The 15,275-nt window shown below is 47.4% G+C and overlaps 1 protein-coding gene across 1 annotated transcript in view; it reads left to right on the forward strand.

The window, feature by feature from the left end:
* The window catches only part of SPON1 (spondin 1), a 243,708-nt gene that overhangs the window by 123,174 nt on the left and 105,259 nt on the right, over window positions 1–15,275 (forward strand). The window lies entirely within an intron of this gene.

Raw genomic sequence — 15,275 nt, forward strand, 5'->3', positions numbered from 1 at the left:
TAAAATAGTGTGCCTAGCGTAGCGAGGCACCGGGCTCGCTGTGTGGCGAGCGCAGCGAGGGGGGGCGATCCACGGCCCCCCTTCTCGGAATTTCGGCAGTCGGGATTCCGGCGTCTGTATTTTGACAGTCGGGATTCTGACCACCGGCATTTCATACCGAATCTGATGTATCCTATGCGATCCAGCCACTGGGGAGCCCGGCACGTAGTTGGCACGTCCTTGGCGAGGGTCGCATGCGATACCTCGTAAAAGCCTATGGGGCCTTTAAGTTGCCATTGTGCAAAGGCCCACGTCATCTCTTCAATGCACGGAGGGAGCTGGTGGCTGCCACATGCACAAGGGGTAAAATAATAAAAATTGGACTTGCGGCCCTAGGCCACGCCCCTCCATATGCAGTCATGCCCACCTGCCCATTAGCTCTGCCTTTTTTTAGGTATGCAATCATACAGTATATAGCCTTTGCTTCTCTGCTTCCTGGTCTCCTAGTCTACACTGCGCTGTATATTTAGATTGTGCACATCGCCACAATTTTCACCTATCAAGAGATGCGACAATACTGTCAATTAGTAAAGTATAACTGTGCACCGCTGTAAAACGTTATCTACACTATGTGAATATTGTCTTTTAATGAGAATTGTTAGCTGCTCATACGTTCCTTCCAACCCTGCCAGACTGAAACACGGTGAACAGAAATGTTTAATTATAGTTATGTGGGATTCGGCTATAGCTGTATAACACCTTATGCTCGCCGTGCTGAGCCAGCTCTCTTTTGTGCATAATGAGTGTCAAATTTGTAAAACACTTACAAAAAAATGATCTAGCAGTTACTTAGCCAGGTCATAGGAATGCTGGTCAGACATTTCTGAATACTAAATTTCTCATCCGTACATGCAAAAATATTCTGCTTGTCTTGCAAATCCAGTCATATGGGATGAAATTGAATAGTGTTTTTTTTTAATCTTGTGCATATTACCGGGTTCAGATGTCGCAGACTTTACATTAAATGAGAGATCGTATTTCAGAGATTGATTTTTCTCTTTCTCTCCAGAGATGACTTAGAAATTCGCAACTGTAGGTTCAATTCCCGTAGAAGCCGTCTTGGTTATTCATTTCCAGGAGGTTCAACTTGGTTTGATTAATCTATTACCTTAAAAATTATCTTTATTTATAAATCGACCAATATAAACAGAAAGTGAAGATGGTGGAATTCCAGCAGCTGACATCCTGCCGGTGAATTTGCAGGGCAGGTTAGGATCAAGCCAGTGATTTTGGGGAGGGGGGGGTAATGCTTAGGCACTACTGAGGGGGACTTAGGGTTAGGCTGAGGAGGGGGTAGGCTTAGGCACTTAGAAGGGTTAGGCTGTGGGGTGGGGGGTTAGGCACTAGCATGGAGGGCTAGGACCAAGCTGTGGGATGGGAGGCTTATGGGGGCATAAATCCCTGCTTTGGGATACCGACATTGGCATTCTTATGCATCCCTTGCAGAATAATATTTGTAGCTGTCGTTGGGGTTTAATGTCCATGGACACTTCCTGGTTCCAAGCAGTTGGTGATTACTGGTTGAACTTGTTTACCCTACCAGGACAATCTCTGGTGGCTCTTCTGGACCCCAGAACCAGTAGGCAGGTCTCCCACAATCAACGCCAAGCTGGGCACCTATGCCCACTACAGTACCAGAGTGAAGTGGGTGGTCCGAGTGGCTTAATAACAAGGATTCACTAAAAATCACATCATTATGGACTCGCCTCCAAATTACAAATCTGGGGGGAAAAAAGCAGCTTGGGATAGCTGCGAGTGTGTCCACAATGATGGGATTGCTACACCATGTCCCCCACCTAGCAGTGGTTTTTGAGGTAAGCAGTCAGCCTACAGAGAATTTGGCACTGACCCCAACACAAAGGTTGGCAAAGCATCTAAGCTAATGCAAGACATATATATGGCATACTTGCCCGTGATTCCACATCCTTACTGCTAGGCGAAACTACCGTTGGTGCTGCAGGTGCAGTGCACCGTTGCCCCCAAGAACTAAGGGGCCCACTGCTGCCACTGTCTACCTCTTCCTATCACCCACTGGTTTCCTTGTCACACTCTGCCTCTCCCTGTCACACTCTGCCTCCCCCTGCCTCTCCCTGTCATCCTCTGCCTTTCTCTTTCACCCTCTGCCTCTTCTGACCCCCCACTGCCATGTCGCATATTGTGAACTTGGGCTGCAGTGGAGGAGGGAGGTCCAAATTATATTTTAGCACCTGCGCTCACCACCCACATGTTCCTCCACTACATAGTACTAACCTCTAAGGGTACAAGCTGCAAACCTTCTAAATACTGAGGTACAGTAGTTTACAATGGATGCAGTCAAAATGCTGACATTAATAGTGTCAATATTCAAAATTATGACACTACAATGATGTTTACATTGTCAGCATGTACAGAACATAGACATACAGTATTCACAAAGCTGACATGTTGTGAGGTGCCACCATGTGAAATGCCAACATTGTGCACAGACCGGCATCGGTGGGATTAGGATGCAGGAGGTTACGTTAGTGTTAGGCACTAGGGGGGTGTTGGTGTTAGGCTGTGAGAGGGGGCATATGGGTTAATAAGCGGAGACTTAGGGTACAGTAGGGGAGGTTAGGTTTAGACACTAGAGGATGGGTTAGAGTTAGATTGCAAGAGGGGAGGTTATGGTTAGGCACTAGGGGAAGGGTTAGAGTTAGACTGGAAGAGGGGAGGTGAGGATTAGGCACTAGTCGAAGGGTTAGAGTTAGTATGCAAGAGAGGAGGTTACTGTAAGGCACCAGAGGAAGGGTTAGAATTAGGCTGCAAGTGGGGAGGTTAGGGTTATACACCAGGGTAGGGGTTAGAGTTAGACTGAGAGGAGAGGTTAGGGTTAGGCACTAGGGGAAGGGTTAGAGTTAGGCTGCAAGATTGGAGGTTAGGGTTAAACCTTAGAGTTAGACTGGAAGAGGGGATGTTAGGGTTATACACCAGGGGAAGGATTAGAGTTAGACTGGAAGAGGGGATGTTAGGGTTAGGCACTAAGGGAAGGGTTAGAGTTAGACTGCAAGAGGGGAGGTTAGGGTTAGGCACAAGGTGAAGGGTTACAGTTAGACTGGAAGTGGGAAGGTTAGGATTAGGCACTAGGGGAAGTGTTAGAGTTAGGTTGGAAGAGGGGAGGTTGGAGTTAGGCACTAGGAAAAGGGTGAGTTAGACTGCAAGAGGGGAGGTTAGGGTTAGGCACTAGGGAAATGGTTAAAGTTAGACTGGAAGAGGGTAGGTTAGGGTTAAACACCAGGGGAAGGGTTAGAGTTAGACTGGAAGAGGGAGGTTAGGGTTAGTCACTAGGGGAAGGGTGCGATTTAGGCTGCAAGATTGCAGGTTAGGGTTAGACACCAGGGGACGGGTTATAGTTAGACTGCAAGAGGGAGGTTAGGATTAGGCACTAGGGGAATAGTTAGAGCTAGACTGGAAGAGGGAGTTTAGGCACCATGACAGGCATGTCCAAACTATGGCCCTCCAGATGTTGTGAAACTACACATCCCAGCATGCCTTGCAATAGTTCTAACATTCTCTACTAGCAAAACTGTGGCAAGGCATGATGGGCCATAGTTTGGAAATGAATTCACTAATGGAAGGGTTAGAGTTAGGCTGCAAGATTAGGGCTAAACACCAGGAAGAGTACTCGATGTTAAAGATAACAATACTCATTATCAGTTGGACCCAGTAGACATCTTTGGAGGTGCCGAACCTGCTAGTGCCAGGTATATCACCACTAGGCCACCAGCTGCTTTTGTCGCCATTCTTATCATGTGGATGCTTTATTGGTGTCAACATAATGAATATCAATGTTGACAATTTTGACATTGAAAGCATGTTGACATGACAACCGTGTCAACATTCTCATGGGTGGAGGGGTAGGTCATGCTTGAAGCACACAAATGTATTATATGTAAGACTGCAGAGTTAATCCTTTTCTGATCCACTGACAAGTCAAAGCATCATTCCTGTAGTAGTTAATCTATATGGGCTCCCTCTAGTGGGGCTCAGGCCACGTGACCTGCTGCTACTGTTTCTGTATTGCGGAGGCCTTATGGTCTCCTTGCTCACTATCTGGGACTTGAAGATGTCATACTAAATGGCTACCCAACATTTCAGTGTTCTACGTGTAAACAGAAGTCCCTGGAAATGTCTGTTTGTGCTTATGTTCCTAATTTTCCATAATGCCCAGAGGCTCTGCATTTTTCTGCTTGTTAACAGCATTACTTAGTCTTTTCTTCTGCTTGTCTGTATAAGTTATTAACCCCGGAAGAGGAATATGTAACAGGCAATGTATTTTATAATTAAATTCTGTGAACTTGACAGGATGGGGATTGTAGTGATCCAAGTTCTTTCAGGAGTTTGAAGCGTGACGCAGGTGCAGTGTCCCAGGAAATTATATGAAGATGTTGGCAGCGGTGATAATTTTCATTATAAGACACAAATTATATCTCTCTTTATTAGCAATTTTAATTAGCACTTCACCAGGATCTGAGCACCTAGTAAGACGCACCTCAGACAAAGAAGAGCCTATTCCATGCAGAGAAGTATAACGGATCATTCTGGTTCAACTGTTTTATTAAATGGTTATTCCGATTGATGAACGGGTTTGAATTGAATACAGTGGGCTTTAGGGGGACATGTATCAATGCTTGGAAAGAAACAAAGTACCAACCAATAATGTGCTACTTACCTGACCCCAGCCGGGATTCCCATCTTCAGGAAGCCGCCGTCGGTTTTCCGGGCGGTGGCATCCCAACCGCCGGTCATCCGTATGTATCCCATCATTATATAGCCCTAGCACATACAGTAAGCACCAGATTAGACTCAAACATTCCATCCATGAAGCTGAAGGCCTGATTCAGGAAGCCTCGCTTAACATCGTTGGTTCGCTGCTTAGCGAGCCCTGAAACGCCGCCTGGAGTATAGTAGCAGAGGACAGTTGTAGGTTGTACTGTATGTCGCCAACCTGCTCTTCCATCTGTGACATCTATAGAGATCTGTTAGGTATTGAGCAAGTTAGTTGTCAGTAATTGGGGCCATCCTGTCATCTGAAAAATATATGTAGCCATTGCTTAGAATTCACCTGGTCTTCGTGTGGTGCAGTCATTCACTGTAATTTAAAATAACAGTAGAGCATCCCTCTTGTCACTACAATATATGACACATTAGCGTGTGAAATACTATTTCCAATCTATACAGTAGTATATAAACGAAACTTGCTAGCATCCAATCAGTCTCAAGGAAAAATCATTCTAAATGTCAAATCAAGTGTATTGCAGATGTAACTAAGAACCAATTTGGTGGAACTCTGATTGCACAATTATGGTTTTTCATTAGCACTGGGATTGATGGAAAACAAAAACAAAATGAGTTCACACAACAATAGCTAAAATGAAATATTGTCCCATTGCAAAATGGTTGCAGCAGTTACTGGTTTAACCCCTTTAGAGAAACTGAATTATTATATAAGAGAAGAGGTAGTTTAAACCTTGAGGATGGGGGAGGGAATATCTGTTGATCACTGGTGTAGTAGCCAATAGCAGTGAAGGGGCGTGGTTGTAGAGATTGTTTATGTGAGGGAGAGAGGTAGGACAACACCTCTTTGTTTCCAGGCTTCCCATTCTCCCTTCCCTTAGAGCAGGGGTGGGGAACCTTTTTTGGGCCAAGGGCCAATTGTATGGTGGAAAAATCCTTTGGGGGCCATATGTAAAAGTTTCTCTTACAAATTGTCCTGCGGCAGCCATCCCACGCTCCGGTGGCTGCACCGGAATAGGACTGACAGTCTCCGGTTGCTGTAGATTAAGTGGAATCTCGCAAGAACTACCGACTTCTCGCAAGAAGTCCCCTGTACTTGACTCCCTGCAAAGCCGCTGGGTGGGTAGGAGGGCCACTCAGACCGGCTACGGGGGCCGCATATGGCCCCCGGGCCTGAGGTTCCCCACCACTGCCTTAGAGTTTTGGTTATGGTTTTGTGTTGGCTTTCCTGCAGTGGGAAAGAATGGCAGGTCACCCTTAGTTGAGGTGCGCTCCCATTTGTGAACTGATAAGTTAGTTGGCTGTATCACCCTATCGAGGTGCAGTATCATCAACCGAATGGGTGGGTAGTCAAGGTAACTGTAGTAGGTGAGTGGAAACCTTTTGTTCCTTGACATGGTTTTATGTTTTCTTTGCCGCCATAATCTATAAAAGAATAATATTATTTTATGTAATAAATTAGCTAACAGTTCTGTTTTGTGTTCATACATTTTTAACAGGAATAGCTGTTTCTTCTTTTATTCTTCTTTTATTCTACTCTTTTCCTTCTTCTTCTTCTACTTATCCACATCCTTCATCTTCTTCTCCTCCTCATTCTTCTTCTTCTTCTTATTCTCCTCCTCTTTCTTTTCCTTCCTCTCCTTCTCCTCTTCCTCCTCCTCGACCTTCTCCTTCTTCTCCACCGCGTTCCCAGCAGAACATTGCCCAGAGCATCACATTGCCTTTGCTGGCTTGCCTTCTTCCCACAGACCATCCTGGTGCCATTGCTTCCCCCAGTAAATGATGCACACTTAACCATCTGATCACATGATAGAAAAGAATATGTGATATACTGTATCAGACCAGGCCACCTTCTTCAGTTGATCCATGTGCCAGTTCTGACACCCACATGCCTGTTCTAGGCACTTTCAGCACTGGACAGGGGTAAGCACGGGCACTGTGTCTGGTTTGGGCTACTCAGCCCCATAAGCAGCCAGCTGCAATGTACTGTGTGGTCTCACACCTTTCTTTCATAGCCGGCATTATCATTGTCAGCAATTGGTGCTACGGAAGCTCCTCTGTGAAGACCAAGACGAGATTGTCTTGGTTTTCATCTACGCATACAGTAAATGATCCTGGTGCACCAATAACAATGTCTCTCCAATTGTCCTTCCTTGGAGCACTCTTGGTGTTTTGGTAGGTACTAACCACTTCATACGGAGACTACCCTTCAACACTTGCCACTTTGGAGATGCTCTGACCAAGTCATCTAGTCAACTCATCCACTTTAAGAACTTACATGTCTAATGTAAACCAGCCCTTAACAAGTGGCAGTATAATTAATAATCCAGTTTATTCACTACAACTTTTAGTGGTTGTAATCTTATGGCTTATAGGAAGTACACTATGGGACTAATTCAGATTTGTTTGACAAGCGGCTATTGTACGTAAATAAGCCACAGGACGATGTGAGCCACAGGACGATGCAGCTTGTATTGACGAATATGTCACAAACTGTGGCAGAAAGACAGTGTTTAGGGGTGGTAACGGGAAGTGGTCAACCAAAGGAAGGGGTGTCATGGCGCTTCGGACTGCGTGACCATCCACAAGGGAAAATCGCCTTTGTCAGTCAGGGTTCCAGTGTCGGAGAAACGACCGTCGGAACCCCGACTGTCGGTGAGTCGTCCAGCACCCGCGTGTTCTGGGCATGTATAAATTACTAGTTGCGATCTTACTTGTTACTAGAGAGCTCTCTGCATCCCAGGAGAGCAGCTCAGCCTGCACTCAGACTCCGCGGCATATCCCGATTTTTAACGATGGTACAGATCGGTTATGAATTATTCCCCGTATTAGCATATAATCGCAATTGCATATGGTAAATGATAACAACAGAGGCAGAAAGAACAACGACATCTGAATTAGGCCCACTGTGCTGTAGCAGCCATGGATCAAAAGATCAACAATTTTTTAGGTCGGCAATTTTCGAGTTTTTTCATGTCTACCTTTTGCTTGTGTCGAACGTTTGACCATGTTGATCTAACCTTTTTCATGTGTGGACCTACTGTCTGTGACCAGTAATACTTTTGTAGCCTTGTTACTGCATGAGAATATATACAGGGGCAGATTGGCCCACCGGGAAACCGGGCCATTTCCCGGTGGGCCGGCCCAAATCTCATTAAAAGGGGTCTGGCCACGATCCCCCTGGGCCGCGGGCAGCGGCCACAGCACTTTGCCCAAATCCAAAATGGCCACGGGAGGGCTGCTGCGCATGCCCGCACAGCACCACCCAGGCTCCCAGCTCCAGTTCCCCCTCTGCCCGGCCAGCAGAAAAAGGAAGCAGAAGCAGGTGAAAGGTGAGCCCCCCCTCCCGGCTGCCCCTCACCCCGGCGCGCATCACATAACACCGCCACCACCCCTGCCCCCCCCCAATGCGCATTACATAACGACGTGGAAAGAGGCAGCCGCTGTGTTCCTGACAACGTTATGTATTCAGTGACTGATTTAAATTCAGGAACCTGATTGATATTTGCCCTTTTAGCAACGGCTTCACTGCGTTTTTTTTATCCAAAATGTCTGTTCTATAAAATGTCAAAACTCTCTGAGTTTGATAAATGCCATTTTCTCACCTGTCTACCTTGTAAAATAGAAATGGAAACTGCCAAAATGTCCAACCATAAGCCACAGTGAAGACTTATTACTTTATTAGTATTAAAAGCAAATATCATTACATAGCAATGTTTATGGGAAACTGTACAGTACAAGAGAACGCAGAGCAACCTTCCACGCCGGACATTTCTCTGTCTCATTTTTTAAATTGGCCATTTGCATTATGGGGGGTTATTCTGATCAGGTCGATCGCACGGGGGCCAATCTTTTGTGTCTGCGCATGTGCAGACTAATTTCTGCGCTTGTAAAGATGCGGGCACGGCAAACTACATGTTCGCCATCTCACCTAGTGCGGGCGGGGTTGTGAGGCAACGGCGGGGGCATAGCCCAGGTAGTTTCAAGGTAGTTCCCATTAAAACGCTGGGCGTTCCCAGGGAAGACACATGTGCGGGGGGGCAGCTGACGTTAGCAGATGTCATCTGTCCGCCTGCTTCGCAGATCAGAGACACCATAGAGGTGTCTCTAATCTGTGTACACTGGAGAAACCATTCAATGGCCGACTACCATCAAATTATTACTTCCTCACACTCAAGGCTGCGAGTGGAGGATTATGCAAATAATCCATTTGCAGCCGTACTGGGGGATCGCGGGTGCGAGGGGGCGGCCAGCACTGCAGACGACGTTTGGTCCACACGCAAGGCTGCTAACTACTCCTCACCTCCAAGACGTGAAGTACCGACACTGACCACTAGAGGCTAGAGGTATTACTCGTGTGTGGTATAATATGTGAGGGGCATTACTGTGTGTGTATATGTGTATAAGGTGCACTCTTGTTTTTGTAACATGTATAAATGACACTACTGTGTGGTGCAGTGTGAATAAGGAGCAATACACTGTGGTGTAGTGTGATGTAATGGGTCAGGACCGGAAATAGCAACAGTACTAGGGGGCTCCAGTCAAAATCTTGCCTAGGGCACTAAATTAGTTAGGGCCAGCCCTGTGCCCACAGGAGTAGTACCTTTTACACAAAATATCTAGTGTGCCCCTTACACATAATGCCCACATTAGTGCCCATTATACTGCCTGTGTCCTACCAGCAGCTCCCCCTCCTCTGTGTCCTTCCAGCCCCCTCTCACCTTGTCTTCAGCATGCACAAAGCCTAGCTAGCAAAAATAACCTGGGTAAATGCGCAGGTCCCGTTCACTGCAATGTGAAAGCGGCTGCTGGGAGATGCTCTCATCTCCCAGCACCGCCCAGGGCCGCCGACAGGGGGGTGTCAGGGGTACAGCTTTCCCAGGCCCTGGCCTCTGCAGGGGCCCGGGCAGCTGCCCAAAGTGGCATGGCACCACCCCTCCCCCCACACACAGTATCCCCCACCCGGTGCCGGCGGCCAGGCACGCACAATACACAGTGCAGCCTGCAGAGCGCCTAGGATACAGAAAGGCTCGGCGGTCTGCAGGCTGCACTGTGCAGTGAGTGCCCCGAGCACGTGTCCAAGAGGGAGAAGATGCTGCGCCGCCGCCACCGCTGGTAAGTAATAATAATCGGGGGCGGAGTGCCGGCGCCTGAGAGGGGGGTTGCCGCTGTGGACCTGGGCTGAAGGTCAGTCCTGGGCCCCAACATTACTAGTGGCAGCCCTGGCACCACCCCAGTCCCGCCTCCCACTGACGTTGCCTGTCTGGCTTTATGCTGGGTCGGGCAGCTAATGTGAAAGCACTTGCAAACCGGTTTGCACCCGGGTACAAATTCCCAGGTGCTACCCATCTTTCAAGTGTAAAAGTCATATTCGTTGCTCTTTACTTCAGTGGTGGTGATGGCATGATATCAAATACTCTGTGCCAGAAAAGGAAGCTGCTGGACAGGCTTTCAGTTGGAATTAATTTGCAGGGCTGTGGTAGAGAACGAACTTGCCACTACAGTTGGTGGAACTCTCTGTCCCCATCCCATCCACACACACACACACACACACACACACACACACTTTTAACCTTTGGCAAAACCACCCTCAAGTGTTTTCGGAGTTGGATTTCAGTTCAGCTTAAAATGGAAAAAAAATTGACATTGATTAAAAAAAATTGATTTAAATTCCAAACCAGGGGAAGACGCCAACTGGTAGTCAATTTGGCTCAGATCTCCTTGGGATATCTGGACAGGATTTTGGTTCAGTTTGGATCCACAAAATTCTGGTGGATTTGGGTTTCTTATGAACAGAACCGTACATTATATATTAGAAAAATGTCAGTGTTTTCTTTGTTGACCATTTTTGACCCTATTGACCTTTGACCATATGGGTTCCAACCTACTGTTCTGATTGTATATACAGTACACTGCCGATCTTTTAATCCACACTCGACATAAACAGCACATTTTTGTTTTAAAATATGCACTTAACAAGGCCTCAGCTAATGAATAAACAATGTAATAATGCTTTTACCGACAAGAAACAGAATTATAGCTTATTCCCATAAGCGGGTTTCAGTTGAAGCTAATGGTTGTACTTCACCACACATGAAGGTCACCATTTGTCTTCCCATCTTGTACGTAGCTGTTATCCATAATAATCTCTGCACTACGTGACCTTTTTGCCTGGTAAAAAAAAAAAATAGTAAAACAAAACAGTGCAGCTTAATACGCTGTAATATATAACACGTGTAGGGGGGGGGGGGGATTTTTCTTTTTTGCGAGTAGTTTTGTAATTTGCTAAATTATAATGTTATACCAATTATTTCTGATCTATTAGACAACAAGGGAATTGTAACTAGCTTGTAACACACAGTATTATGGAATTATAACTAGCTTGGTTCCCATCATGTCGTCCGCCAGTGTACGCAGCCCGCCGGAATGGTGCGCGCGCGCATCGAGGTGCTCGTGTGCCGCATTCTTGGCAATGGACATTGAGACGTTTGTGCGTCCACCAGCTACTGAAGTCTGGCACGCTGGCGGCAAGGGGAAGGATATTTGCCCGACAGACACAATCACATTATGACACACTATAAGAATATGCAGCCCCATACGAAACTCAGTCAGATGAATACGCAACAGCTACGTTGAGAAATTTAAGCACCATACACAAAAGGCTTTCTGACCGATATTGTCTACGCCTAGGACCTTATTCTGGTTGACACGCAGCACTGCGAAGTGCGCAGCGCTGCCTGTCTTTTTTAGCCCACCCGCTGCTCGCATTGCCACCTTCACAGGGCGAATTCACTAGCACGGCTGCCAATGGATGTTTTGCATAAACATCCATTCGCAGCCTATGGGGCGAACACCCACATCATTCGATGGTTGACGACCATCGAATGATGTGGTGAGTACATGCAAAACTAAGACACTCTCAGATGTCTTCGTTTTGCGTGTGCCCTGTGTGAGGACAGGATGGGCAGCTGACAACCAGTGATGTCAGCTGCCCGCCCCCACCACCCGCGTCATCGTGAGTTATGCCCAGCGTTTTCATGAGAATTCCCACTGTTGCGTGCGAGCGCCCGGTGAAAACATTCTTCGCCGTGACCGTTCGCAAACAGCGCAAGCAGTGTGCCCCCCCCCCCACTGTTGCTCCCTTACATCCCCGGCCCCCCCAGTCGCCGATGATATTGGGGACCGGTAGTGTGTAAGGGGCTTAATGATGAGTAGGCCCATTATTTATAAGACTAGTTGAAAGCCTGTTTAAATGTCTCCACAGCTGCCTCTCTCCTTATCCAGCAAGTTTGAAACAGTCCCAATGTATTTCACTTTCAAGGAGTAATTTGGTCCATCACTTGGCCTCTAGTGGTCGACGGTGGTAATTCACCTCACAAAGGTGAGGAGATTTAGCCTTTTATATATAGTGATGACCATTAAGGTGCCCACACATGCACCGATCCCGGCAGTGCGATGCTATACGATGGGGTGCGCACTCCCGCGGCACCTCATCGCACAGTACAAAAAGTATGTGCTGCACATACTTTTTGTACTAGCTTTTTCTAGCACAGCATCGCATCGCATGCACAAGGCATACGATGCGATGCTATGTGTGCTAGTTAAGCCCACAACGCACGCCGGGAACGGTGCGTGTGTGGGCACCTTTACACTCATGATGACTTGTAGTAAACTAGATGCATGTGCAGTGGCATCGAGGGGGGGGGGGAGCTGGTAGTTTATACCCAGGCCCAAGTCTGCTGGAAGGGCCCCGGTCCCATTTCCCCCTCCTCCACTGCAGGGAGACAGGCAGTGCGGAGAGAGACTAGGTTACCACCGCAGCACAGCCTCCCTCTCTCCCCAGCTCAGCACACGCTGCTCAGTGGTGTGTGTCGAGCTGTGGAGAGAGACAGCTGCAGCCTATCCTCTCTCACCCCTACTGGAGGCCCTGCCCAGGGGCCACGCCCCCTCCATTTTACTGGGGCCCGGCCGACCTGTTGGCGCTCCTGGCTGTAATTAGGGGTGTGTGAGCAGTGCTGTTTTGCTGAGAGCAGGGATCTGGTGCCCGCACCATCACTGTTATACGGACTGCGCTTCTGGCTGGCAGAGTTACCTGTAACGGTTCCCTGCACACAGTATCGCTGCTGCCTTAGAAAGGTTGTTCCTCCCTGAGGCCCATAGTCTGTATGACCCCCCCAGTGTGACACCATGTGCTATAAAGCCTTGTTAGGTCGCTGGGTACATGTGAAACACTTACCCAATGTATATCGTATATACCCTCATTTGTTTCCATACTGTTGTATTGTAAAGAGTGCAAGCTCTTCAGTGACAATACAACACTGTCGGCTGCTTCTTCTCTCTGCTATGATAAATCTTGGCGACGTTGCTATAACAGAGGCCCCAGGGCCTTGAGAATACAATGCTCTCTTGAAAACATATTAGAGAAAGCTTAAAACTGCTGAAAGCGAGAGTAATGTACAATCCGTATACACTGTGTAACACTACCCACGGTAATAGCTGCTGGGAGCGCTGGCTGCTGCTGGTGTATACACTCCATCCATAACGTGCCTAGACTTCTATGACACCTCGGGCCTCTCGGGCTCTCAGCATTTGCCGGAGCGGGCTTTAGTGCGGCAAGTATTAAATGTAATTTTGGAATCTTGACTTATAATCATTCAATATAATGGGAGCAGCTGAGGGCCGATGTTATTTTCTTGGTATTGTGTCTTACCTTGAGTTACATTAGCAGGAGTCTTCTCTGCGGGCGCAGTATAAACACAAAATACAGAATAGAGGACACTTACCTACAGATCCTGAGAGTGCTTGTGAATGCAGCGATTGCCGCAAACACGAGCACCGACAAAGAACGCAACGTGACGCCAAGGTGATTATGATGTCATAGTGGGAATCAACATAAAAGCTCGCTAATCTTTCTTTCCTTTTACTTTTTCAGACAATTTCTCCTTTAAAATATAAAAGGCAGATATAATATTTCGAATGCACCACGGCTATCCTTGCTATGGTAAACAGGTGTAACCAGGGCCATCTTAATGTATGGGCAACTGCCCAAGGGCCCCCCAATTCTAGAGAGATTAGGTTGTGGACACAGGCAAACAGAGTGAGCAGGCAGCATTCTCTGCATTCAATGGCTGTCAGCATGCTGAATATGGATGGCTTGAGCTATCGACCAATCAGCATCCAGCATTCTCTACCTGCCTCCCAACTTGCAGCCAAACAGGGAATTGCTGTCAGTATGCTGATTGGTGGAGCTATCAACCAATCAGGGTGCTGACAGCCTTTCACTGTATGGAAGCAAGTGGAGAAGGTATGGGACCACAGGAAGGGGGCGTTAGGATTTTTTTTGTTTAAATCTGTTCCCGTGAATGGGTGTGGAGGTGGCCCAAATGCATTGCTCTGCCCGAGGCCTACAATGCTGTTAAAACGGCCCTGGGTGTAGCTACGGAATACAGCTCCTCCCTTCCTTTTACAACTCACACAGTTTTGCTATTAAAAGCATTGACCTTTTCAATTTTGGACTTAAGCACAGCGGGAAGGGAGGGCTTTTACCTTAGTAACTATGGGACAGATTTAATAACAAGTCATTTTCTTATTATTACTTGTTACGAATGATAATGGTGCTCCAGCCAATCAGCTACTAACTGTCATGGCAGGAGCGTATTGGTTGGAGCATTGTTTAAAATTCGTAACAAGTGATAATAACTAGATCACTCATTGTTAAATCTGCCCCGTGATCACTGTACCGCAAGTGTCCAGCATAGTGGGGGATGCAATGCTGCCTGATGTACTAATATCTGGAATGCAATCCCTCCCAGTTCGCATTGTATATGTGATCCATAGTAAATGGGCCCCTGAACCCCGGTAGAGGCGGTCGGGGATCACCTGGGCTAACAGTGCAAATATATAAATAGCCTGAAGATTAGGTAGTTTGCACAGGCTTGAATATATATATCCCGATCTCAGGGTGGCCAACATTCCGGAGGCACCCTCCGTGGTGAGGCATTAGCGGGGCTCAGGATTGGCCGGCTGCACAGGGGGTGTGGCACTGGCAGTCGCATCATAATGGGCAAGCTCTGCTAAATTCCAGGCATTGTAGAGCAGAGAACTGAGGAGGCAGACAGGGCTCAGATAGGCTGCTGCACAGGGGGTGTGGCACTCTCCATGGCATCACCATGCCATACTATATTCCAGGCATTGTAGAGCAGGGGAGCGCTGGGCTACAATGAGCTACTTCAGCATGAATACCATCATTGGGCCCCCTCTGACCCCCCTTCTGTGTGACTGTGGGACACTTGCTAACCTCTGGGGGTTTGCGAGCGGCAAGTGATTATTTTGTCATGTATTGTAGTGCTAAGGCGATAATGGATAATTGCTCCATAAACTACAGGTGTGCAGATCTGTAGCTGCACCCAGGAGACACTGTTATCGGAGAGACACCACAGGACTCTGTTTATGCCAGGCTGATGAATCTCTGTGAAACGAGA

Source organism: Crinia signifera, chromosome 11 (assembly GCF_055691185.1).
Source record: "Crinia signifera chromosome 11, ASM5569118v1, whole genome shotgun sequence".
In the NCBI taxonomy this organism is placed as follows: Eukaryota; Metazoa; Chordata; class Amphibia; order Anura; family Myobatrachidae; genus Crinia; species Crinia signifera.